Source organism: Oncorhynchus mykiss, chromosome 28 (assembly GCF_057628025.1).
Source record: "Oncorhynchus mykiss isolate SJ-2025 chromosome 28, ASM5762802v1, whole genome shotgun sequence".
Taxonomy (NCBI): Eukaryota; Metazoa; Chordata; class Actinopteri; order Salmoniformes; family Salmonidae; genus Oncorhynchus; species Oncorhynchus mykiss.
In genome coordinates, this window is record NC_143049.1 from 20,566,545 (window position 1) to 20,593,996 (window position 27,452).

Below are 27,452 nucleotides of genomic sequence, written 5' to 3' on the forward strand. Positions count from 1 at the left end.
AGTAACCAAAAAAGTGTTTAACAAATCAAAATATATTTGATATTTGAGATTCTTCAAAGTAGCCACCCTTTGCCTTGATGACAGCTTTGCACACTCTTGGCATTCTCTCCAGCTTCACCTGGAACGCTTTTCTAACGGTCTTGAAGGAATTCCCACATATGCTCAGCACTTGTTGGCTGCTTTTCCTTCACTTTGTGGTCCACCTCATCCCAAACCATCTCAATTGGGTTGCGATCGGGTGATTGTGGAGGCCAGGTCATCTGATGCAGCACTCCATCACTCTCCTTCTTGGTCAAATAGCCCTTACACAGCCTGAATATGTGTTGGGTCATTGTCCTGTTGAAAAACAAATGATAGTCCCGCTAAGCACAAACCAGATGGCATATTGCTGCAGAATGCTGTGGTAGCCATGCTGGTTAAGTGTGCCTTGAATTCTAAATAAATCACTGACAGTGTTACCAGCAAAGCACCCCCACACCATCACACCACCTCCTCCATGCTTCATGGTGGGATCTACACATGCGGAGATCACCCGTTCACCTACTCTGCGTCTCACAATGACACAGTGGTTGGAATCTAAAATCTCAAATTTGGACAGATTTCCAAAGGACACATTTATTTTGCTCGTGTTTCTTGCCCCAAGTAAGTGTTCTTCTTATTGGTGTCCTTTAGTAGTGGTGTCCTTTAGTAATTTCTTTGCAGCAATTCAACCATGAAGCACTGGTACATGCAGTCTCCTCTGAACAGTTGATGTTGAGATGTGTCTGTTACTTGAACTCTGTGAAGCATTTTGGAAAGAAACAGCACCCCTTGTGTACACTGCCGGTAATACCATATACATGTTATATGTTATAGGAACGGTATGAAGGTATGAAAATCTGGATAAAGCCCAACCCTAGGCTTAGATTGTTGACAACATGTAAACTTAGTCTCCAAATGTTTATTGAAAAAATACATACATTTGCACATTTTTTTATTTTATTTATTTATCTATTTTATTTAACCTTTATTTAACCAGGTAGGCTAGTTGAGAACAAGTTCTCATTCACAACTTCGACCTGGCCAAGATAAAGCATAGCAGTGTGAACAGACAACAACACAGAGTTACACATGGAGTAAACGATAAACAAGTCAATAACACAGTAGAATAAAAAGAAAGAGTCTATATACATTGTGTGCAAAAGGCATGAGGAGGTAGGCGAATAATTACAATTTAGCAGATTAACACTGGAGTGATAAATTATCAGATGGTCATGTGCAGGTAGAGATACTGGTGTGCAAAAGAGCAGAAAAGTAGGTAGGTCAATTGGGTGGGCTATTTACAGATGGACTATGTACAGCTGCAGCGATCGGTTAGCTGCTCAGATAGCAGATGTTTAAAGTTGGTGAGGGAGATAAAAGTCTCCAACTTCAGAGATTTTTGCAATTCGTTCCAGTCACAGGCAGCAGAGAACTGGAAGGAAAGGCGGCCAAATGAGGTGCTGGCTTTAGGGATGATCAGTGAGATACACCTGCTGGGGCGCGTGCTATGGGTGGGTGTTGCCATCGTGACCAGTGAACTGAGATAAGGCAGAGCTTTACCTAGCATGGACTTGTAGATGACCTGGAGCCAGTGGGTCTGGCAACAAATATGTAGCGAGGGCCAGCCGACTAGGTCACAGTGGTGGGTGGTATAAGGTGCTTTAGTAACAAAACGGATGGCACTATGATAAACTGCATCCAGTTTACTCTACGTCTGCGTAGAGGTGGATTAGGGAATCACCCTCAGCAAGAGCAACATCATTGATATATACAGAGAAAAGAGTCGGCCAGAGAATTGAACCTTGTGGCACCCCCATAGAGACTGCCAGAGGACCGTACAACATGCCCTTCGATTAGACACACTGAACTCTGTCTGCAAAGTAGTTGGTGAACCAGGCAAGGCAGTCATTAGAAAAACCGAAGCTACTGAGTCTGCCGATAAGAATATGATGATTGACAGAGTCGAAAGCTTTGGCCAGGTCGATGAAGACGGCTGCACAGTACTGTCTTTTATCGATGGCGGTTATGATATCGTTTAGTACTGTTGGCCGAGGTTGGAGTAGCCAGGAGGAAGGCATGGCCAGCCGTTGAGAAATGCTTGTTGAAGTTTTCGATTATCATGGATTTATCGGTGGTGACCGTGTTACCTAGCCTCAGTGCAGTGGGCAGCTGGGAGGAGGTGCTCTTGTTCTCCATGGACTTTACAGTGTCCCAGAACGTTTTGGAATTAGAGCTACAGGATGCACATTTCTGCTTGAAAAAGATGGCCTTTGCATTCCTGACTGACTGTGTGTATTGGTTCCTGACTTCCCTGAGCAGTTGCATATCGCGGGGACTATTCGATGCTATTGCAGTCCGCCACAGGATGTTTTTGTGCTGGTCGAGGGCAGTCAGGTCTGGGTGAACCAAGGGCTATATATGTTCTTAGTTCTGCATTTTTTGAACGGAGCATGATTATCTAGGATGGTGAAGAAGTTACTTTTAAAGAATGACCAGGCATCCTCAACTGGCGGGATGAGGTCAATATCCTTCCAGGATACCCGGGCCAGGTCGATTAGAAAGGCCTGCTCGCAGAAGTGTTTTAGGGAGCGTTTGACACTGATGTGGTCGTTTGACCGCGGACCCGTAGCGGATACAGGCAATGAGGCAGTGATCGCTGAGATCCTGATTGAAGACAGCGGAGGTGTATTTGGAGGGCCAGTTGGTCAGGATAATGTCTATGAGGGTGCCCATGTTTACAGATTTAGGGTTGTGCCTGGTGGCTTCCTTCATGATTTGTGTGAGATTGAGGGCATCTAGCTTAGATTGTAGGACTGCCGGGGTGTTAAGCATATCCCAGTTTAGGTCACCTAACAGAACAAACTCTGAAGCTAGATGGGGGGCGATCAATTCACAAATGGTGTCCAGGGCACAGCTGGGAGCTGAGGGCGGTCGGTAACAGGCGGCAACAGTGAGAGACTTATTTCCGGAGAGAGTAATTTTTAAAATTAGTAGTTTGAACTGTTTGGGTATGGACCTGGAATGTATGGCAGTACTTTGCAGGCTATCTCTGCAGTAGACTGCAACTCCTCCCCCTTTGGCAGTTCTATATTGACGGAAAATGTTATAGTTGGGTATGGAAGTCTCAAAATTTTCTAGGCCAGGATTCAATGAACACTTGTTGTCTCTCAAAGACATTGTTACAGTTGTTGGTTAGTCAGCTAGTGAATTTTTGTCATATTAGCATATAACATTAGTCAAAAAAAGACATGGTATCAAGAACAAGATAAAGGTAGTTAAAACGAGACACCTACGATTCCCCACATAGCAGCTTATTGTCATTGTTTTGCGGGTACTATTTAATGAAGCTGCCAGTTGAGAGCTTGTGAGGCGTCTGTTTCTCAAACTTGACACTCTAATGTACTTGTCCTCTTGCTCAGTTGTGCACCGGGGCCTCCCACTCCTCTTTCTATTCTGGTTAGAGCCAGTTCGCGCTGTTCTGTGAAGGTAGTAGGACACAGCATTGTACGAGATCTTCAGTTTCTTGACAATTTCTCGCATGGAATAGCCTTCCTTTCTCAGAACAAGAATAGACTGACGAGTTTCAGAAGAAATGTCTTTGTTTCTCGCCATTTTGAGCCTGCAATCGAACCCACAAATGCTGATGCTCTAGATACTCAACTAATCTAAAGAATGGCAGTTTTATTGCTTCTTTAATCAGACAACAGTTTTCAGCTGTGCTAACATAATTGCAAAAGGGTTTTCTAATGATCACTTAGACTTTTAAAATGATAAACTTGGATTAGCTAACACAGCGTGCCATTGGAACACAGGAGTGATGGTTGCTGATAATGGGCCTCTGTATGCCTATGTAGATATTCCATAAGAAATCAGCCATTTCCAGCTACAATAGTCATTTACAACATTAACAATGTCTACACTGTATTTCTGATAAACTTTATGTTATTTAAAAAAGTTTTTTTCTGAATTTGACCCCTTTTTCTCCCCAATTTTGTGGTATCCAATTGTTTAGTAGCTACTATCTTGTCTCATCGCTACAACTCCCGTACGGGCTCGGGAGAGATGAAGGTTGAAAGTCATGCGTCCTCCGATACACAACCCAACCAAACCGCACTGCTTCTTAACACAGCGCCGTTGGAGGAAACACAGTGCACCTGGCAACCTTGGTTAGTGCGCATTGCGCCCAGCCCGCCACAGGAGTCGCTGGTGCGCGATGAGACAAGGATTTCCCTACCGGCCAAACCCTCCTTAACCCAGACGACGCTAGGTCAATTGTGCGTCGCCCCACGGACCTCCCGGTCACGGCCGGTTACAACAGAGCCTGGGCGCGAACCCAGAGTCTCTGGTGGCACAGCTCGCTAGCTGTACAGCGCCATTAACCACTGCGCCACCCGGGAGGCCCAACTTTATGTTATTTTAATGGGAAAAAAAATGTTTTTCTTTCAAAAACAAGGACATTTATAAGCGACCCCAAACTTTTGAACGGTAGTGTATTTACAGTGACTTGCGAAAGTATTCGGCCCCCTTGAACTTTGCGACCTTCTGCCACATTTCAGGCTTCAAACATAAAGATATAAAACTGTATTTTTTTGTGAAGAATCAACAACAAGTGGGACACAATCATGAAGTGGAACGACATTTATTGGATATTTCAAACTTTTTTAACAAATCAAAAACTGAAAAATTGGGCGTGCAAAATTATTCAGCCCCCTTAAGTTAATACTTTGTAGCGCCACCTTTTGCTGCGATTACAGCTGTAAGTCGCTTGGGGTATGTCTCTATCAGTTTTGCACATCGAGAGACTGAAATTTTTTCCCATTCCTCCTTGCAAAACAGCTCGAGCTCAGTGAGGTTGGATGGAGAGCATTTGTGAACAGCAGTTTTCAGTTCTTTCCACAGATTCTCGATTGGATTCAGGTCTGGACTTTGACTTGGCCATTCTAACACCTGGATATGTTTATTTTTTAACCATTCCATTGTATATTTTGCTTTATGTTTTGGATCATTGTCTTGTTGGAAGACAAATCTCCGTCCCAGTCTCAGGTCTTTTGCAGACTCCATCAGGTTTTCTACCAGAATGGTCCTGTATTTGGCTCCATCCATCTTCCCATCAATTTTAACCATCTTCCCTGTCCCTGCTGAAGAAAAGCAGGCCCAAACCATGATGCTGCCACCACCATGTTTGACAGTGGGGATGGTGTGTTCAGCTGTGTTGCTTTTACGCCAAACATAACGTTTTGCATTGTTGCCAAAAAGTTCAATTTTGGTTTCATCTGACCAGAGCACCTTCTTCCACATGTTTGGTGTGTCTCCCAGGTGGCTTGTGGCAAACTTTAAACGACACTTTTTATGAATATCTTTAAGAAATGGCTTTCTTCTTGCCACTCTTCCATAAAGGCCAGATTTGTGCAATATACGACTGATTGTTGTCCTATGGACAGAGTCTCCCACCTCAGCTGTAGATCTCTGCAGTTCATCCAGAGTGATCATGGGCCGCTTGGCTGCATCTCTGATCAGTCTTCTCCTTGTATGAGCTGAAAGTTTAGAGGGACGGCCAGGTCTTGGTAGATTTGCAGTGGTCTGATACTCCTTCCATTTCAATATTATCGCTTGCACAGTGCTCCTTGGGATGTTTAAAGCTTGGGAAATCTTTTTGTATCCAAATCCGGCTTTAAACTTCTTCACAACAGTATCTCGGACCTGCCTGGTGTGTTCCTTGTTCTTCATGATGCTCTCTGCGCTTTTAACGGACCTCTGAGACTATCACAGTGCAGGTGCATTTATATGGAGACTTGATTACACACAGGTGGATTGTATTTATCATCATTAGTCATTTAGGTCAACATTGGATCATTCAGAGATCCTCACTGAACTTCTGGAGAGAGTTTGCTGCACTGAAAGTAAAGGGGCTGAATAATTTTGCACGCCCAATTTTTCAGTTTTTGATTTGTTAAAAAAGTTTGAAATATCCAATAAATGTCGTTCCACTTCATGATTGTGTCCCACTTGTTTTTGATTCTTCACAAAAAAATACAGTTTTATATCTTTATGTTTGAAGCCTGAAATGTGGCAAAAGGTCGCAAAGTTCAAGGGGGCTGAATACTCTCGCAAGGCACTGTTTATGGGATGCTGCACCAGTTAGGCTGGGTGAGGTCAGTCATGAAATCAGGATGAAGTTAGGTCCATCATTCAGACAGGTGCAGCCTGGCATCTTGCTAACCCTGTAGGTTCTGTCTTCCTTTACACAAATTATTATTATGGTGGATTGTGTGTCTTTAGTGGGCTCTTCAGTCAATGCAACTGAAGAAACGTACAGTACCAGTCAAAAATTTGGACACACCTACTCATTCCAGGGTTTTTCTTTATTTTTTAAAACTATTTTCTACATTGTAGAATAATAGTGAAGGCATCATAACTATGAAATAACACATATGGAATCGTGTAGGAAGCTGATGACAGCTTTCTCTGTAAGAGCCTTGTTTATTCATTTCACAGATGAAGTCGCTGGAACAAGAGCTGGCAAAAGATATACAAAGCATTGACATTTTCCGCCAGAGTGAAGTAATTGACATGGCGTGCTAGCGTTTTGCTACACCCGCAATAACATCTGCTAAACATGTGTATGGGACCAATCCAATTGGATTTGATTTCAATTTGATTTGCAAACGTTTTGTGTGTCGTGGAGGCCACCATTATATTTCCAACACTCTACAGGTAGGAACGTGCCACGGTCAAGTGCTGCTATCTGCGTTAGGATTTGAGAGATCCAGAAGTCTCTCCAGTGAAAGACAGTTAGTTCGTCATACCAGACATTAGGCTCATAAAGCAAAGAGACAGGATAATGTGCTGGGATAGTGTGTTGACTCTGTCCTATTGATATTAACCATGGGAGTTGGGTTAGAATACAACCTGTTCCACATAAATCAACAGTGAAGTGCTGAATATTGTAACTTTAAAGTCCTGCCGCCTCATAGCATATCACCATATTGCTTCTGTCCTCACATTACCCAGCTGGATTTATTGAAGCACAAAAGATATACTTTGTTATAATTGCCCTAGCATATTTTTTATTATACACATTTTATGATTGTTTTAACACCTAGCCTTGATAACCCCCCCCCCCACATATCACCTCACCTCCACCACTATATTGACTCTATACAGTTTACTCTATCAACAATAAAGCTGCAGCACTTCAGCTACATATCGCTCTCAGTCTTGCTTATTCATCCCTTGGTCCGGGGGGAGGATAGGGGGTTGGGGGTGTTTCTGTCAACACACTGACCACATAGAGACCGACAGCCCCTGTGCTGAGAGAGAGAGACAGACGGGGACGGGGGACGGGGGGACGGGGGTAGAAAGAGAGGAGAGACAGGGAGAGACAGAGAGAGAGCGGAATGCAGTGTGCAGCTGACACAACACACTGATGGCTGGAGTGGATGGGCTAGCCTGATTAATGGGCCTCCACAATGAGGGGAGTTGAAAGTCCACTTCATAAAGAATGACTTAACAATACAGGGAGCATAGTGCCTGACCATTATGGATCTGTGGAGTTTTTGAATGGACAATGCGTACTGTCTCATCCTACTTAGGGCCATGGTCTTATTTAACACGTGCCCCTTGTACAGAAAGTCTCTAACCCAACCAGTTGACACGTTTCCTTTGGTTCCTGTTATTTGTCAGTGCAATGGGCTCAGTTGTCTATTGTTTCGGCATCTATGTGAGGCAACAAAGGTCTTCCTACATGCGAGACGATTTTGCTGGGATGTTTTCTTTTTTTTGGCCTTTCTAGGGAGTTTTTCTTAGCCACCGTGCTTCTACACCTGCATTGCTTGCTGTTTGGGGTTTTAGGCTGGGTTTCTGTACAGCACTTTGAGATATCAGCTGATGTACGAAGGGCTATATAAATAAATTTGATTTGATTTGATTTTCTCGGTACCTAAATTGTTAAGAAAAAGAAAAAAAAAACAATGATGATCAAACTGGAAAATTGTATGTATTTATAGGGTAACATATTCTTGTTATGGCCTGGTGCTTTATCCAAGCTGATGAGACTGGCTGTAGGCTACATCCTATTGATGCGGATAAACACCTATGCATTTTCTCCCTTTCTAAAGACAATGAGCCATCCTTTCTTTTATTCTCAAACTGAGACGAAACAAAACCCCATCCTGACATCCTTCGCTTAACTAGACTAACAACACAGGTACTGTTTAATATTCCCACCACTCACCATGGCAAGTCTTCGTCTGTCCCTATTCATTCATTTCCACATAGGAACCAACTCGCTCTCCATCTCAAGCCTTTACAATGAAGACCTGCGTTACTCCCTCAGATTATGGGAACATACAATATGTAACATTTCCTGCTGTTTAATGGGCATTTCAATTCATGATAGGGTATTCATTGATTATTGAATAATATAACTAAGAATAAATCTATGATTTCATGAGCATACATTTCCCCAGCCCCACCTCTCTTCTTACCAAACAAACAACGTGTCATGGTTAGGCTATTGATGTTACAGATGCATTTAAGACATTTTCATACAACAGACACCCAGATCTGTCTTGAGAATCAGAATTTGTCCTTTGAGGTCTCTTACTTGATGGAGGTCCTCTTAAGAAAAGAGGATGTCCAGCAGTGACCTGAGTTGACCTGACCCTCACACGCCCCAGACCATGTGCACTAAATCAGCTAACATGGCCATTCACAATGCTGGCTTAGGTTCTGATTATAATGGTCACTAGTTTGTTTAAAAGTAACCATTGTTAGACCTGAGTTAGTGGGATGGCACAAAACATAAGACCCCCTATTTAAATAGAGTTTGAAAATTGATAAAACACCACTGGCTAACAATGTGAGTTCCCAGAACTGTTTCAGTAGCCATGTTTTAATTTCTGAAAGAAGCGGAGGAGAAATTGAGTGCAGAGAAGTAGAAACAAAACAGAGGAGTTATGCTTCCCCAGGAGGCCATTTTAAAAGGTCAAGCAGCAGTAAAACAGCCTGTGGTAAGATTTGTTCTCTTCAATATCCATGGACATGCATGACATGATTTAAATTAACAAAACAGTAGAAGGAAACCGCTGAATAGATTCATCACTTATTTCTTTCTCTACGTCCAGGTTGTTGAAGGGGGGAAGGAGTTGATCCAACAACTCGATGAGCTGAAAAAGACGACCATACAGAAAAAATAAACAGAGAAGTATGTATCTAATGCATACAATCTCATTCATGTTGGATTGTAAAGAAGAGAGACATGAATAGGTCAGACAATAATATGGTATAATGCATTATCTGGTACTAGTATTACAGTGGTGATGAGTTGGCCTATATGCCACTATCACTCTTCAGTGCAGCGTCAAAGATCAACCTTTGTCATGTATTGTCATGTTGTGTCTTTCTGTCCTTTCCTTTCACCCTGTCTCCCTCTGCTGGTCGTATTAGGTTACCTTTTCTCCCCCGCTTTCCCCCAGCTGTTCCTTGTCTCCTCTTGACTACCTCGTCACCCCTTCTCCCACCTGTTCCCCTTTTCCCTCTGATTAGTCCCCTATATCTCTCTCTGTTTTTGTTCCTGTCCTTGTCGGATTCTTGTTTGTTGTGTTTCATGCCTGAGCCAGACTATCGTCATGTTTGCTGTAACCTTGTCCTGTCCTGTCGGAATCTGCCGGTCTATCTGAGCCTACCTATGTTTGGTTATTAAAGAAGCTCTGTTTAAGTTAGTTCGCTTTTGGGTCCTCATTCACTCACCGTAACAGAAGAATCCGACCAAGAATGGACCCAGCGACTTCGGATCCTCTCCACTCAGCCGTCGAGATCCAGGGAGCGATGCTAGGCAGACACGAGCAGGAATTGTCTGCTGCTCGACATGCCGTTGAGACCCTGGCCACCCAAGTCTCCAACCTCACAGAACAGGTTCACCATCTCCGCCTCGATCCACCGGCCACTTCCAGGGCTTTCGAATCTCCGGAGCCCAGAATCAATAACCCGCCGTGTTACTCTGGGGAGCCCACTGAATGCCGCTCGTTCCTCACCCAGTGTGATATTGTGTTTTCTCTCCAGCCCAACACTTACTCCAGGAGCACTGCTCGTGTCGCCTACGTCATATCTCTCCTTGTTGGACGGGCTCGTGAGTGGGGCACGGCAATCTGGGAGGCAAGGGCTGAGTGTACTAACCAGTATCAGGACTTTAAGGAGGAGATGATACGGGTTTTTGATCGATCTGTTTTTGGGGAGGAGGCTTCCAGGGCCCTGTCTTCCCTATGTCAAGGTAATCGATCCATAACAGACTACTCTATTGAGTTTCGCACTCTTGCTGCCTCCAGTGGCTGGAACGAGCCGGCTTTGCTCGCTCGTTTTCTGGAGGGTCTCCGCGCAGAGGTAAAGGATGAGATTCTCTCCCGGGAGGTCCCTTCCAGCGTGGATTCCCTGATTGAACTCGCTATTCGCATTGAGCGACGGGTTGATCTTCGTCACCGAGCTCGTGGAAAGGAGCTCGCGTTCTCCGTTGCCCCCCTCTCCGCATCACTACCATCTTCCTCTGCCGGCTCGGGAGCTGAGCCTATGCAGCTGGGAGGTATCCGCATCTCGACTAAGGAGAGGGAACGGAGAATCACCAACCGCCTCTGTCTCTATTGCGGTTCTGCTGGTCATTTTGTCACTTCATGTCCAGTAAAAGCCAGAGCTCATCAGTAAGCGGAGGGCTACTGGTGAGCGCTACTACTCCTGTCTCTCCTTCAAGATCCTGCACTACCTTGTCGGTCCATCTACGCTGGACCGGTTCGTCAGCTTCCTGCAGTGCCTTAATAGACTCTGGGGCGGAGGGCTGTTTTATGGACGAGACCTGGGCTCGGGAACATGACATTCCTCTCAGACAGTTAAGGGAGTCCACGGCCTTGTTCGCCCTGGATGGTAGTCCTCTCCCCAGGATTCAGCGTGAGACGCTACCTTTAACCCTCACTGTTTCTGGTAATCATAGCGAAACCATTTCTTTTTTGATTTTTCGTTCACCTTTTACACCTGTTGTTTTGGGCCATCCCTGGCTAGTTTGTCATAATCCTTCCATTAATTGGTCTAGTAATTCTATCCTCTCCTGGAACGTCTCTTGTCATGTGAAATGTTTAATGTCTGCTATCCCTCCTGTTTCCTCTGTCTCTTCTTCACAGGAGGAGCCTGGTGATTTGACAGGGGTGCCGGAGGAATATCACGATCTGCGCACGGTGTTCAGTCGGTCCAGGGCCACCTCTCTTCCTCCACACCGGTCGTATGATTGTAGTATTGATCTCCTTCCGGGAACCACTCCCCCCCGGGGTAGACTATACTCTCTGTCGGCTCCCGAACGTAAGGCTCTCGAGGATTATTTGTCTGTAGCTCTTGACGCCGGTACCATAGTCCCCTCCTCCTCTCCCGCCGGAGCGGGGTTTTTTTTTGTCAAGAAGAAGGACGGGTCTCTGCGCCCCTGCATAGATTATCGAGGGCTGAATGACATAACAGTTAAGAATCGTTATCCGCTTCCTCTTATGTCTTCAGCCTTCGAGATCCTGCAGGGAGCCAGGTTTTTCACTAAGTTGGACCTTCGTAACGCTTATCATCTCGTGCGCATCAGGGAGGGGGACGAGTGGAAGACGGCGTTTAACACTCCGTTAGGGCACTTTGAATACCGGGTTCTTCCTTTCGGCCTCGCTAACGCTCCAGCTGTCTTTCAGGCATTAGTCAATGATGTCCTGAGAGACATGCTGAACATCTTTGTTTTCGTTTACCTTGACGATATCCTGATTTTTTCACCGTCACTCCAGATTCATCTTCAGCACGTTCGACGTGTCCTCCAGCGCCTTTTAGAGAATTGTCTTTTTGTGAAGGCTGAGAAGTGCACTTTTCATGCCTCCTCCGTCACATTTCTCGGTTCTGTTATTTCCGCTGAAGGCATTAAGATGGATCCCGCTAAGGTCCAAGCTGTCATTGATTGGCCCGCCCCTAAGTCACGCGTCGAGCTGCAGCGCTTTCTCGGCTTCGCGAACTTCTATCGTCGTTTCATCCGTAATTTCGGTCAGGTGGCAGCTCCTCTCACAGCCCTTACTTCTGTAAGGGTATGTCAAGACGTGCTTTAAGTGGTCCGTTTCCGCCCAGGGAGCTTTTGATCTCCTCAAGAATCGTTTTACATCCGCTCCTATCCTTGTTACACCTGACGTCTCTAGACAGTTCGTTGTCGAGGTTGACGCGTCAGAGGTGGGCGTGGGAGCCATTCTTTCTCAGCGCTCCCTCTCTGACGACAAGGTCCACCCATGCGCGTATTTTTCTCATCGCCTGTCGCCGTCGGAACGTAACTATGATGTGGGAAACCGCGAACTGCTCGCCATCCGGTTAGCCCTAGGCGAATGGCGACAGTGGTTGGAGGGGGCGACCGTTCCTTTTGTCGTTTGGACTGACCATAGGAACCTTGAGTACATCCGTTCTGCCAAACGACTTAATGCGCGTCAGGCGCGTTGGGCGCTGTTTTTCGCTCGTTTCGAGTTCGTGATTTCTTATCGTCCGGGCTCTAAGAACACCAAGCCTGATGCTTTATCTCATCTCTTCAGTTCTTCAGTAGCCTCCACTGACCCCGAGGGGATTCTCCCTGAGGGGCGTGTTGTCGGGTTGACTGTCTGGGGAATTGAGAGGCAGGTAAAGCAAGCGCTCACTCACACTCCGTCGCCGCGCGCTTGTCCTAGGAACCTTCTTTTCGTTCCCGTTCCTACTCGTCTGGCCGTTCTTCAGTGGGCTCACTCTGCCAAGTTAGCCGGCCACCCTGGCGTTCGGGGTACGCTTGCTTCCATTCGCCAGCGTTTTTGGTGGCCCACCCGGGAGCATGACACGCGTCGTTTCGTGGCTGCTTGTTCGGTCTGCGCGCAGACTAAGTCCGGTAACTCCCCTCCTGCCGGCCGTCTCAGGCCGCTTCCCATTCCCTCTCGACCGTGGTCTCACATCGCCTTAGATTTTGTCACCGGACTGCCTTCGTCAGCGGGGAAGACTGTTATTCTTACGGTTGTCGATAGGTTCTCTAAGGCGGCTCATTTCATTCCCCTTGCTAAGCTTCCTTCTGCTAAAGAGACGGCACAAATCATCATCGAGAATGTTTTCAGAATTCATGGCCTTCCGTAAGACGTTGTTTCGGACAGAGGTCCGCAATTCACGTCTCAATTTTGGAGGGAGTTTTGCCGTTTGATTGGGGCTTCCGTCAGTCTCTCTTCCGGCTTTCACCCCCAGTCTAACGGTCAAGCAGAACGGGCCAATCAGACTATTGGTCGCATCTTACGCAGTCTTTCTTTTCGCAACCCTGCGTCTTGGTCAGAACAGCTCCCCTGGGCAGAATACGCCCACAACTCGCTTCCTTCGTCTGCGACCGGGCTATCTCCTTTTCAGAGTAGCCTCGGGTACCAGCCTCCGCTGTTCTCATCTCAGTTCGCCGAGTCCAGCGTCCCCTCCGCTCAGGCTTTTGTCCAACGTTGCGAGCGCACCTGGAAGAGGGTCAGGTCTGCACTTTGCCGTTATAGGACGCAGACTGTGAGGGCTGCTAATAAGCGTAGAACTAAGAGTCCTAGATATTGTCGCGGTCAGAGAGTTTGGCTCTCCACTCAGAACCTTCCCCTTAAGACGGCTTCTCGCAAGTTGACCCCGCGGTTCATTGGTCCGTTCCGTATTTCTCGGGTCATTAATCCTGTCGCAGTTCGACTTCTTCTTCCGCGATACCTTCGTCGCGTCCACCCGGTCTTCCATGTCTCCTGTATTAAGCCCGTTCTTCGCGCCCCCGCTCGTCTTCCCCCCCCCCCCCATCCTTGTCGAGGGCGCACCCATCTACAGGGTCCGCAGGATTTTGGACATGCGTCCTCGGGGCCGTGGTCACCAGTACCTCGTTGATTGGGAGGGGTACGGTCCTGAGGAGAGGAGTTGGGTTCCCTCTCGGGACGTGCTGGACCGTGCGCTGATCGAGGATTTCCTCCGTTGCCGCCAGTTTTCCTCCTCGAGTGCGCCAGGAGGCGCTCGGTGAGTGGGGGGGTACTGTCATGTATTGTCATGTTGTGTCTTTCTGTCCTTTCCTTTCACCCTGTCTCCCTCTGCTGGTCGTATTAGGTTACCTTTTCTCCCCCGCTTTCCCCCAGCTGTTCCTTGTCTCCTCTTGACTACCTCGTCACCCCTTCTCCCACCTGTTCCCCTTTTCCCTCTGATTAGTCCCCTATATCTCTCTCTGTTTTTGTTCCTGTCCTTGTCGGATTCTTGTTTGTTGTGTTTCATGCCTGAGCCAGACTATCGTCATGTTTGCTGTAACCTTGTCCTGTCCTGTCGGAATCTGCCGGTCTATCTGAGCCTACCTATGTTTGGTTATTAAAGAAGCTCTGTTTAAGTTAGTTCGCTTTTGGGTCCTCATTCACTCACCGTAACAACCTTGCTATAACAAAAGAATCTATAATAACACATATAATTCTAATCTCAGTGCGTCAGACTCGTAGGGTGCATTGCAACCAAGTGGCAGAATGTAGCGCTGGGCTATATATTACCACTGGATTTCTTAAAAACGCCACTAACAGGAGATTACCTGCATCTGCGTGTTAAAGCAAACTTGCTTGCAACTAAAAACCCACAAGATGAAATCAGCAGATCAGTTGGTCTCTCATTGTTACTGTGTCAAGTGATTATGATACTAGACAGCTGCGTGCGTCTAGGTTCTCTACTCCTGCCCCCAATGAAATATGGATACTAAATACTTAATAGAGTATAAGTAGTAGGCCTAAATTTCGTTCAAACGTTTCACCTTAAATGGCAAAATAATATAACATATGCACATTTGAAATAAACATTTTTTAGCCTATATTTTCATTCAAGAAAATGTAGATGATATAACTAAATCATGATTGATTAAGTTGCACACCTCAAATATGGACAGTCCAATGATATTTTACCCCCGGTCTTGATAAGAAATGACCATACCAGACAATTTTATTTTAAAGACAGTTGTATTTAATCGATATCATAAATTGGAAACATAAAATAGAAGAGTAGACTACACCAACACTACTTTTCCATTCATACAACGTGTTGGATAAATTGCCACAGTAGACTTTCCGTGGTAAACAAGGAAATACATGATTTCAGTTGTATGCAATGATTGCCAAATAATGGGGGAATCAGCTAACTTCAACACATCTTTCCATGGTGCAGAGAGAAAAATGTGCAGTTATATAATGCTATTCTACACATTTTGTCATGAGGTTAAGAGAAAATGTTGCAGTTTTAAAGCTAATTTCTTGCAATTCCATACTTTTTGCCATGGGGCAAAATAATAAATATGTTATTTTATAGCTCATCTCATGCTATTCTACACATTTTGCCATGAGGCTGAGAGAAAATGTTGCAGTTTTAAAGTTAATTTCCTGCAATTCTACACATTTTTCTATCATATGCTATCTGAGTTGGGGCCCCGGTGCATTGAGTAATCTGGCCCTGGCAAGCAGGACTAAGGTAACACCAGCATCAGTGAAACCAACACCTGTGGAATACACACACGCACACACACACACACACACACACACACACACACACACACACACACACACACACACACACACACACACACACACACACACACACACACACACACACACACACACACACACACACACAGTCCTCATTACATGAGGCTTTTCCTTGTTTTTCAAATGGATACATAAGAGCACACATATCAGAGTTTAACAGGTGTTGCCCCATTGAGCCCCTCATATAGTCCTCAATTGGATGTTGTTTATGAAAATTCTAAGGTTTTTAGTTTTTTCCCCCCTCTTTTCCACATATGGCTGTTCTCCGTGAGCTCGGTATGCCACACGTCAATCATTAGGAAGACAATTAAGATGAAAACAGGGTGGTGTTAAGATCCTAATGCTATGCATGTGAGTTTCACAATGCTATACACTGATCAAGCATCAATGCAACCAATTGCAAATAGTTGGCTGCTCCAATTATAAAGATAGACAGAGCTTGTCATATCAATTTATTTTTTATTTCCTGTAGATGGACAGTCCCGGTTCTTACCAAAGTCCTGTGTACAATAGATTCAAAATGCTGAGCAGATATGCTTTTCTTTTGTTTGTACCAAAATAAAAAGACAAACATTGAAACTCAATTATTCTATGTTGGATTCTTCAACTAAAGTCGTCTCTGTGTCAGCCCAACATAGGTGGTTGTTTTCCGAAGATGGACAGGATAAGACTATGGACATCAGTGTGTTGAGTGGCAGAGGAACAAATTGTTCAGGTAAACAATTTAACCGACCATTAGGACCAAATCCTAACCAGAGACACACATGCATAGCTCAAAGCTTATCCTCCATTGTCATTGATGCAGGATTTGCATGAACGTTGAAGTACATGCTTTTAATCTTTGGTGTCGAATAAGAAATGATCTATTTCATATTTAGAAAAAAATCCAGGAATTGATTATTTCAATATCCCTGAAGGTGTCTTTTTGAGACACGGCTACAGTACGACCTATATGAAGAGACCTGTATCTACCGTCCTAACACATACAGTGTAACTTTCCTGATTTAAAAATCATTTTCCATATAGTTCATATACTGTACATGCATGTCCATTTGCCTTTGAAATTAGATTACCGTTGTCCAGGGTTAGGATCCCCTTGCTAACATGTAGTATCAGGAGTGAAGAAAACAAGAATTAACCTGACTAAGCTCTCTTCAATCTCTCTATTTGTGCACTATTGACCTTCTGATAATTGGGATCCCTGCTAATGAGCTTAGCAGACCTGACTAATTAATTAAGTAGGCTTAATTAATTCTGTCAATATGAAAGCTCTCTCTCAGACAGAACTATCTGATGCACAGAGGCCAAAAAATGTATCCGCTAGATTATCTCGGTCATCCTGCTGAAATTTGTAAACAATCCAATAACCGAAGACAATATAACAGTGTCATTAGGAATGGCTACTTCCTTTTTCCCCTTTAAAATGCTTTGATGTCACAGATATGATATTATTCACATTTTTACACCAGCCCACACTGTAGGTCACTTTTGGTTAAAGGTATCAATTCAAATTTGATGGCAAATATGGATATACATTTTATAGTTCATATATGATTACATGTAGAACTGTTAGTTGTAGTAGAGTTAATTCATGTTTTTGTGATCTTTATATCATGTACTTTATTTGTATGCTCTGTGAGGTTTTATAACTTGCTCTAGCCGTGTCCAAGTGTCCATTGATACAGATCTAGCTTTGTGTGAGAGATCTAAAGGGCCCTTGATGCAATAGCATAGAGTCAACAAGGCTGACAAGCAGCGTGGTGAAGGGTGACCAAGTTGAAAAGCCACTGGTCTTCAGACCGAGTGGTCCGTGGGCAGTGAACTCCACATTATGCAGCCAGCCCCTGACTAAACCATGGGAATTCAGCCCATAGATCACCATTGACACTCCATAATTGAAACATTGGAGATAAGGCACCAGCCAGCATACAAGTCCTGACACTTATAAGGAGTTGACTAACACTGTTGTCACACAGCATATTCTGATTATTCTGTGGGTCAGTAATCTAAGATGTTCGGAATGATTTTGGCCCTGTGTTGCATGCTTGTGCTCTTTGATTGCTGACCATTTGGATGGAAAGGATTCAGATACTGAGTGAGTGGTGGGCATCCACTGAGCAAGGGGCACATATTACATTACTAACAGACTAAGCTATAGGCAGTGATTTGAGAATGTATAAACTTATTTTTTGTCAGGGTCTTTCTATAAATTAGAGTAAAAGTGAGGATTTCTTACACCGGACAATGTTTTACAGCTGTTGATAAGTCATTGATAATAATCTGCCAATTGTTTTCATGTCATTACATGAAGATATAACGGGGGTTCATAGCTACAGTGCCTTGCGAAAGTATTCGGCCCCCTTGAACTTTGCGACCGTTTGCCACATTTCAGGCTTCAAACATAAAGATATAAAACTGTATTTTTTTGTGAAGAATCAACAACAAGTGGGACACAATCATGAAGTGGAACGACATTTATTGGATATTTCAAACTTTTTTAACAAATCAAAAACTGAAAAATTGGGTGTGCAAAATTATTCAGCCCCTTTACTTTCAGTGCAGCAAACTCTCTCCAGAAGTTCAGTGAGGATCTCTGAATGATCCAATGTTGACCTAAATGACTAATGATGATAAATACAATCCACCTGTGTGTAATCAAGTCTCCATATAAATGCACCTGCACTGTGATAGTCTCAGAGGTCCGTTAAAAGCGCAGAGAGCATCATGAAGAACAAGGAACACACCAGGCAGGTCCGAGATACTGTTGTGAAGAAGTTTAAAGCTGGATTTGGATACAAAAAGATTTCCCAAGCTTTAAACATCCCAAGGAGCACTGTGCAAGCGATAATATTGAAATGGAAGGAGTATCAGACCACTGCAAATCTACCAAGACCTGGCCGTCCCTCTAAACTTTCAGCTCATACAAGGAGAAGACTGATCAGAGATGCAGCCAAGCGGCCCATGATCACTCTGGATGAACTGCAGAGATCTACAGCTGAGGTGGGAGACTCTGTCCATAGGACAACAATCAGTCGTATATTGCACAAATCTGGCCTTTATGGAAGAGTGGCAAGACGAAAGCCATTTCTTAAAGATATCCATAAAAAGTGTTGTTTAAAGTTTGCCACAAGCCACCTGGGAGACACACCAAACATGTGGAAGAAGGTGCTCTGGTCAGATGAAACCAAAATTGAACTTTTTGGCAACAATGCAAAACGTTATGTTTGGCGTAAAAGCAACACAGCTGAACACACCATCCCCACTGTCAAACATGGTGGTGGCAGCATCATGGTTTGGGCCTGCTTTTCTTCAGCAGGGACAGGGAAGATGGTTAAAATTGATGGGAAGATGGATGGAGCCAAATACAGGACCATTCTGGAAGAAAACCTGATGGAGTCTGCAAAAGACCTGAGACTGGGACGGAGATTTGTCTTCCAACAAGACAATGATCCAAAACATAAAGCAAAATCTACAATGGAATGGTTCAAAAATAAACATATCCAGGTGTTAGAATGGCCAAGTCAAAGTCCAGACCTGAATCCAATCGAGAATCTGTGGAAAGAACTGAAAACTGCTGTTCACAAATGCTCTCCATCCAACCTCACTGAGCTCGAGCTGTTTTGCAAGGAGGAATGGGAAAAAAATTCAGTCTCTCGATGTGCAAAACTGATAGAGACATACCCCAAGCGACTTACAGCTGTAATCGCAGCAAAAGGTGGCGCTACAAAGTATTAATTTAAGGGGGCTGAATAATTTTGCACGCCCAATTTTTCAGTTTTTGATTTGTTAAAAAAGTTTGAAATATCCAATAAATGTCGTTCCACTTCATGATTGTGTCCCACTTGTTGTTGATTCTTCACAAAAAAATACAGTTTTATATCTTTATGTTTGAAGCCTGAAATGTGGCAAAAGGTCGCAAAGTTCAAGGGGGCCGAATACTTTCGCAAGGCACTGTATATTCAATATAATTCACGAGTTGATTAAAAACCTATGTTTTACCCTTTATCATGGTTGATGTCTTTGATGGATTTGTCCAAAATCTGTCCTTGCATTTATGGCAGTGTAAGTTGTCATTATATCATATATTAAGCATTAATCAGTTAAGTTATACAACTTGAATCCTGTAAGAATCCTGGATATAGCTGTCTGACAGTTTCTTGTATAGAGATCTCAGATATGCAGTGTAACTAGCTAACATTTCTGTCTCCTTATGTTATGGGGTGAAAACAGTTTCCATGAGCACACAAATCGAATGCTTCTAACCCGAATGTCACATTACCTTGATGCTCTAAACTTAAATTGATACTGTCATTAATGTGGTTCTTCAATAATTACGCATAATACTTGTTGGATGCACATTTGGTGTCCAGCTGATTAGTTATGCTGTGATATTTTCACACAGGATTTTTCCGATGACAGTCAAGTGAAGAACTGACTCACAGCAGGGTCTCCTTAAATTTAACAGAGAAAGTATCAAGGTAATGTGTTCCTGTTTTTGTGCCTTGAAGTGGACACTCAGTGTGCAATTGTGAACAGGATAGACTATTGCGCAACACCCAATGCAAGGGGATTGAAGTAGCCTACCTACTTGAACTTTAATTTTGAGCTCAGAAATTCAAGTACTGGAATAGATCTACCTTGAAACTCAGACTTTTCCTCAATTTGGTGCTTGAAAAGTCCTTATAATTATTGTTGCCAATTTCTAAGCTCTCCTGCTCCCATAAAAATGATCTGTGATTTAATCTTCTGAGAGATGTGGCCTCTTTTGTATGTTTCTCGCCTCTTCAATTGAAGGGTGTTGTGCTACTCTGTTGCGGTTAAAACCATGTGAGGGTATTATGAGTACCACAACATCTAATGTTGACTTTAACTTGGCTTTCCATACAATACAAAGGATCCCCCGTGGTTTTTGGTCACTTTCTCATTATAAAAACAGTGATGGGGAGATTCAAATGGTCAGATTAATGCTACCGCATTATTCATGGCCTTATTATGTGCGCCTGTGTCGGCCACTTAGGCTACAGAAAAATTGTCATGCATGCATCCAATCTATTTAGTAAGGCAATGTCCACATTATTCTCACATGTTTTGTAATGTAATGATACTATGAATATCAATGCATTGGCAAGGCCTAAAAAAGGCAGTATTCTTAAAGTGCTAATGACCTACTTTGACACTTTCTGCATGCTTAATTACAATTAATTGTTTGAAAAAGTCATTGAATTTGACTTGCCTATGTCTGTATGAACCCTGCTTAAATGATGTATGGTCCTAGTCCTATGTTGTTGTATAAAGTTGGTGGAGTTATTGGTCAATTTGCATATATTCACTTTTATTCCTCTAAATACACATGTGAAACTGCATGAAAATCCTTTTTAGTTTTGTTTCAAACCATTTAGAAATGTTGATCCCAATGTCACACATTGGCCCCATTATTTATAAAAAGAGCCTTAATTGTTTACAATTTTTGTTACAGATACATTTTAGATAACTATCGTTTTTCTTAATATATGCACATACTATTTATGCATATTGCTTTTCTCATCATAAGCAATAAGACCCATTGTTTGCTTTTAATCTATATAACATTCCAAGAAAAGTTTAATCTAAACAAGTTAATGCTATCTAAAAACAAAAAAATCAAAAGGGGACAAATGTTATATTTTTATGGCAAGCTGTTTAAAATGCTTTGATTTTATGCAAAAAAATGCCCTCAAAATATGTTGTTAGAAGAACATACAAGGTAATACATTTTGTCTGTCTTTGTCAGTGAATACGTCTGGACCCCATATGCTTCAGTACAAAGCTATGTGAATAAGGCATTTACAAACCCAGGCCTACCCCATTAAACACTATAACAATCTTTGTTCATGGTAAGTTATCAGCCTCAATTAATCAACTTCAACAATGGAAATTCTGATGTGTTCAAGCACCCTGAAAGCTCTGGGTCAGTAGAAGGGCACATCAGAGCCCCGTTCTCAATTCAGCATCCTTTTCAATTTATTGCATTTTTCAAGTCTTAAACATTGTTTTCCTATATAAATGTTTCATATTTGAACAACTACTAGAAAAAGAAGGAATAAAATAAACAAAAAAGAGAAAAAGATCAGAGAGCCTAAAATGTTATTTATTCATGGATTTCTAATTGATTAAAAGCCTCCTAGTCACTCCCAAAGGACCATGTCCTCTGTGCTACAATGTGAATGGCATTGTTATGGCCATTCCTCTGCTGTTCAAAGGAGGTAACCACTGGTTTGATTCAGTTACACGGTTTAGTAAAGTTCCCCTCCCACTGCTTTGGGGTCTATGGAGCATCCATGACCTGTTTAGTATTGGCCAGGGATATGTCGTGTCACCCCTCCCATGGGCATTACCCACATACATTTTTATTGGTATAGTGAAACCACTGCTTTCGAATCACAATTTATTGGACCGGACAAGAAAAATACACGCTGTAAAGGTGGGAATCAATCCACAAGGATGGAGCAATAGTCCAGACTGCAGTGTGTTCTTCAAAGTGGCAATGATCTTTGAATTAAGAAACTATACCAAACAAATGTATGTATAAGTTTGTAAAATGCATTTGCTGCACACATTGAGTTTGTTGCGAGATATTATACATGTCGTCAAGTAGGTTTCTAAAAACAATATCATAATGACAGTTTTAAAGGTCCAGTGTAGTCAAAAACGTGATTTCTCCCGATGTTATATATTCACACTATAAGTTTGGAATAATACTGTGAAATTGTGAAAATGATGATAATGCCATTTTACTGTAAGAGCTGTTTGAAAAGGCCGCCTGAAATTACAGCCTGTTTTGGTGGGATGGAGTTTTGACCTGCCTGGCGACATCATCAGATGGTATAATTTAATAGACCAATAACATAGAGTGTCAAACCTCTCTGCCAATAGCAGCTGGTTTTCAGGTTACATATCCCTCCCAGTAGACTCATCCAAGTATGCTTCTCAATAAGACCACTCCCACTAAGGTACCTTACTATAATTTATTATAATTTTTTTATTTATTAAAATGGTCAAAACGAAAGAAATTGCTTCTTAGCAAAGGGAAATTTCTCAAGCAAGAATTTTGCTAGGACTGTCTGGGACTGGTCTTATTGAGAGGCATTGGCACTTCCTTGCTACCCAGTTGCAATGGGCCTTTAGCTGTTTAACTTACAGCCCATGATGCCAATATAGTAATGCCACATTGATTTCATTCCATAATCCCAGATGAAATCAGCTCCCTCTCCCTCTGTCCCGTCAGGTAAACATCATCCCTCACATCTGCAATCTGCCCTCCCTCAAAATAAGATACCTATACCAACGTTTATGCTTTCCAGACAATTAAACCAATTAGAACGTTTCATTCCAGATGCATTTCAGTAGCCTCTTTGACCTTATTATTGGAATACACATGCAATCGAGTTGCCATAAACGGGTGTAGGTTTAGTTCCTCCTCTTTCCTGCATGTCTTTCAATTGAGAAAAACTAAGAATTAATGGACAATCATATTTGTCCCAACTAAAAAAAATACAAATACAACAACAGCATTGATATTTGTTCTTAGGAATAGGAATTTAAAAGAAAGTATTGGCATTCATTAACTCTCATTGATGTATTCACTGAGTGCTTCTCTGTTGCTGGAATGAGTTGTGGAAACCGTCCTAACTGCATGCAGTCGTTCGCCACAGAGTCGAGTGTGTCTTGTGGATATTCTTTAGCTTTCCGCATGCCTCGTACAGCACAAAACCTGTGGAATGCAAGGCTTTGGAGAGGCTCTCAATAGCTCTGCGGCCATACTCACAATGAGTGTTTTGGGGCTCTGATTCACATAAGCCTTTACATATTCCCTCAGTGAAATAGAAGGGTCAAAAAACATGCCTCAGAAAAGGGCCATCTGCTCTCCAATTCTCTATATAATCTGTTATACTTCGTATAATATATTGATGATACCAAGTCAATGTTGCTTTCCCTCCTGTGTAGATATATATTTAAGGTGGGAAAATTCCTAGCATACTTCAGCTGTTTGTCTTCCCTAATGTTTGGGTATGTATGGGTGGATGGTATCTTAGCTGTATGCTGCAACATTATAAGAAAATCCAGCCAGCCACGTCTCAATTTCCTCTCCCTTTTCCATGGCTGCATGCAGAAAAGGCCCCGCAGTCCTCTGCTGCAGGCCCCTTTCATGTCCATCCTCATGACGTTCAACGACAAGCTTATAATCAATTAGCAATTTCTCCTTCAATTAAACGTAATTTATTACTGATGATGGTTGGAATATGATGGTCTCTTTCACTGTGCCACAGTCCTCTTTATAGAGATTATGTGATTATGCATGGACTCTTTATTTTCAACAGTAGGTCATTTGGTGACTTTAATAAGACACTTTTACATTCTTGTCCGGCCTTCAGTAAAAAACACTATGGGCTGTAAGCTAACCATGTTGTCATAGAAACTGCTGGCATGTATATAATGTCTCTTAACAGTCTCAGGAGGGTTTCTTACTTGGGATGCTGCTTCCTCTTTCAGAGTTTCTGCATTGGTTGTGAAACAACAAAGTGGGGAAATTTTTGTTGGACTCGAAGTAATTGCTTTCATTAAATGCTGGATAAATAGCAATTGCTGGTATGGTGGAGTCCAGCAGAGTTTGAGCACACAGGGTTAATCAGAGTCAGTGCTGGCTGGAAACCTTCCCAGTATCATGGCTCTCAGCCAGTCACCAAAGCTTATAGTCACTTAGTACAAAACTTCTCAGATCAAGATGAATAGACCCACTGTCTGCAAGATACACAATCCCTACAAATTAGAATAATATATGCATTTGTCATTATTGATTTATTTGGATGTTCTTCTGCTGCACCAATCTATTAGCATAATTTAGTGAATATCTTTAGAAAGTAACTTTTGTAGATATATACAGATCTTCCATAAAACATTGTCAGAATGAAAACCCCATCATCTTGTCTTATTTAATTTAACAATTTTGTTTTCATATAAATCTGAATTTAAACTGAAACATTTGGTGTCACTTGACTTTCAGCTGCATTTGTCCTGCAAACACATCCCTGCTGCGCAATGCTTAGAATAGGAAAATAGATAATTTGGAAAGACAGCAGTGAAGTTCAAGCTAGCGAATAAGTGAAGGGCCTGTTTCATAGATTTACTTTTGTGAGTATTAAGATGGGACCTGGTGAAAAATGATGCATGCTTTTACTCTTCTGAAACCTGGCAACTGAGAGGAGAAAAAATCTTTGCAGAACTCCATCTTGAAGAACAAAAGAGCTGGACACATTTAGCTGGATTGCAGTGAGTTTTGTGTCCCAGGCACATGAAGTCTATCACGGAAACATATTGTATCGAAATAGTTTTGAGGAGAATACTGGGGATGAAAGAGAAAGGGTCTCTTTGATCAGGGCCCTGGGGTCCCCGGCTCCCCGAGCGCAGTCAGACTGGCTGCAAGGCGTTATTCACATTCAGCTAGACACACTTACATTGCCTGTGAATGAAATTAGCATATTTGTAATTTATCACATTTTTGTTGAACTTTTTTGTTTCGTTATGCAAGCTAAAAAGTTGACTAAATGAAAGTAGATCCATCATCATCGGAGAGAGTGTTGCGATCAACAGTTTCCCAAAAGGCAGAGAACGCGTTAATCAAAATCTCTGTTTTTGATGAGATGTGGAACAAATTAGTTCCTAGCATAACTTTTAAAACATACTTTCAAACGGTTTGTTGTGGAAATGTCCTAATATGCCTTTTATTTTATTTTTGAATGAGAAACCTTATGTTTGTAGACTAATCGCTTAATTACGTGTAACGGCATGACAATTATTGTAATGAATCTTTATAGGACATATGGCTGTAGAAAGATATATATATATATATATATGTGTATAATGTTTAAATTCAAATCCAAACGCGTTGTCTTGTGATTTTATGAACTCAGAACTTCCAACCCAAACTTTTACTGCATCCTTGACGTGAAAGAGCGTCAATGAAAGGACAGTAATATTTCATATGGGGCAAGCAAAAGCTGTGTACAATGCCTCATATTAAGCACGATATCCACTCCTCTTTCAGTCGAACAAAGGTCATAGCAAGACGTCTTTATGGCTAATTCAGTCAAAAGCCCATGTCCCATTCCCCCGTGGAAAGGTCAGTGTTGTTTTGTTTGGTCCACCAAGGGGGCTTTTCAAGCCAGCTGTCTGTCATTGCCCAGCTATTGGGTGAGCGCACACTCTCATGCTTGTTATATTGCTATATAGGGTTACTGATTAAAACATTCTGCAATAAAGAACTTAATTATTTACAATACTTGTGTAGCATATACAACAAAATCACCAACATAATTAAAATGGAGGTACAGTTTGAGTTCTTATTTCTACTAAATTAAACAATTCAAACAATGTTATTGGCCTGTAATAGAGGATACCACTCAGATATTCTATACTATTATCAAAAACTAAATATACAAAAGTATGTGGACACACCTTCAAATTAGTGGATTCGGCTATTTCAGCTACACCTGTTGCTGACAGGCAGGGGTGGAAAAATAATCCAATGTTAATTTTTTTTACATGTATTTATTTAACCTTTATTTAACCAGGTAGGCTAGTTGAGAACAAGTTCTCATTTGCAACTGCGACCTGGCCAAGATAAAGCAAAGCAGTGTGACACAGACAACAACACAGAGTTACACATGGAGTAAAAAAACTACTTAAGGGTCTCCCAAGCGGCGCTGTGGTCTAAGGCACTGCATCGCAGTGCTAGCTGTGCCTCTAGAGATCCCGGTTCAAGTCCAGGCTGCCGGCCGCGACTGGGAGACCCATGGGGCGGCACACAATTGGCCAGCAGGGATGTCCTTGTCCCATCGCGCTCTAGTTACTCCCGTGGCAGGCTGGGCGCATGCACGCTGAAACAGTCACCAGGTCTACTGTGTTTCCTCCGAGACATTGGTGTGGCTGGCTTCCGGGTGTGACTTTGTTGGGTCGTGTTTCGGGAGACGCATGGCTCTTGACCAAACATCGGCTGGAGTGGTGTAAAGCTTGCCGCCATTGGACTCTTGAGTAGAAACGCATTCTCTGGAGTGATGAATCATGCTTGATCATATGGCAGGTCGAAAGGACAAATCTGGATTTGGCGGATGCCAGGAGAACGCTACCTGCCCGAATGCATAGTGCCACCTGTAAAGTTTGGTGGAGGAGGAATAATGGTCTGGGGTTGTTTTTCATGGTTGTGCTAGGCCCCCTAGTTCCAGTGAAGGGAAATCTTAACGCTAAAGCATACAATGACATTCTAGATGATTCTGTGCTTCCAGCTTCGTAGCAACAGTTTGGGGAAGGCCCTTTCCTGTTTCATCATGACAATGCCCCCGTGCACAAAGTGAGGTCCATACAGAAATGATTTGTCGAGATCGGTGTTGAAGAACATGACAGACACAACCCTGACCCCATTGAACACCTTTGAGATGAATTGGAATGCCGACTGCGAGCCAGGCCTAATCGCCCAGCATCAGTGCCCAACCTCACTAATGCTCTTGTTGCTGAATGGAAGCAAGTCCCTGCAGCAATGTTCTAACATCTAGTGGAATGCCTTCCCAGAAGAGTGGAGGCTGTTATAGCAGCAGAGAGGGGGACCAATTTTGTTGTTACAGCCTGCATTTCAATGGATTACATTTAGATTGTTTTGTCACTGGCCTACACACAAACACCTAATATCTAATAATGTAAAAGTGGAATGATTATTTTTCCATTTTTTTTTACAAATGAATTACAAATTTAAAGCTGAAATGTATTGAGTCACTAAGTATTCAACCCTTTTTGTTATGGCAAAGTTACATAAGTTCAAGAGTAAAAATTTGCTAA

General features: G+C 42.8%; 1 long non-coding RNA gene across 1 annotated transcript in view; it reads right to left on the minus strand.

The window, feature by feature from the left end:
- Positions 1-6,373: 6,373 nt before the first annotated feature.
- The window catches only part of LOC118944854 (uncharacterized), a 32,562-nt gene continuing 11,483 nt past the window's right edge, over positions 6,374-27,452 (minus strand). The window contains exon 3 of the long non-coding RNA XR_005040232.2: positions 6,374-9,188. This is a non-coding gene — a long non-coding RNA (uncharacterized LOC118944854). The remainder of the gene's footprint in view (positions 9,189-27,452) is intronic.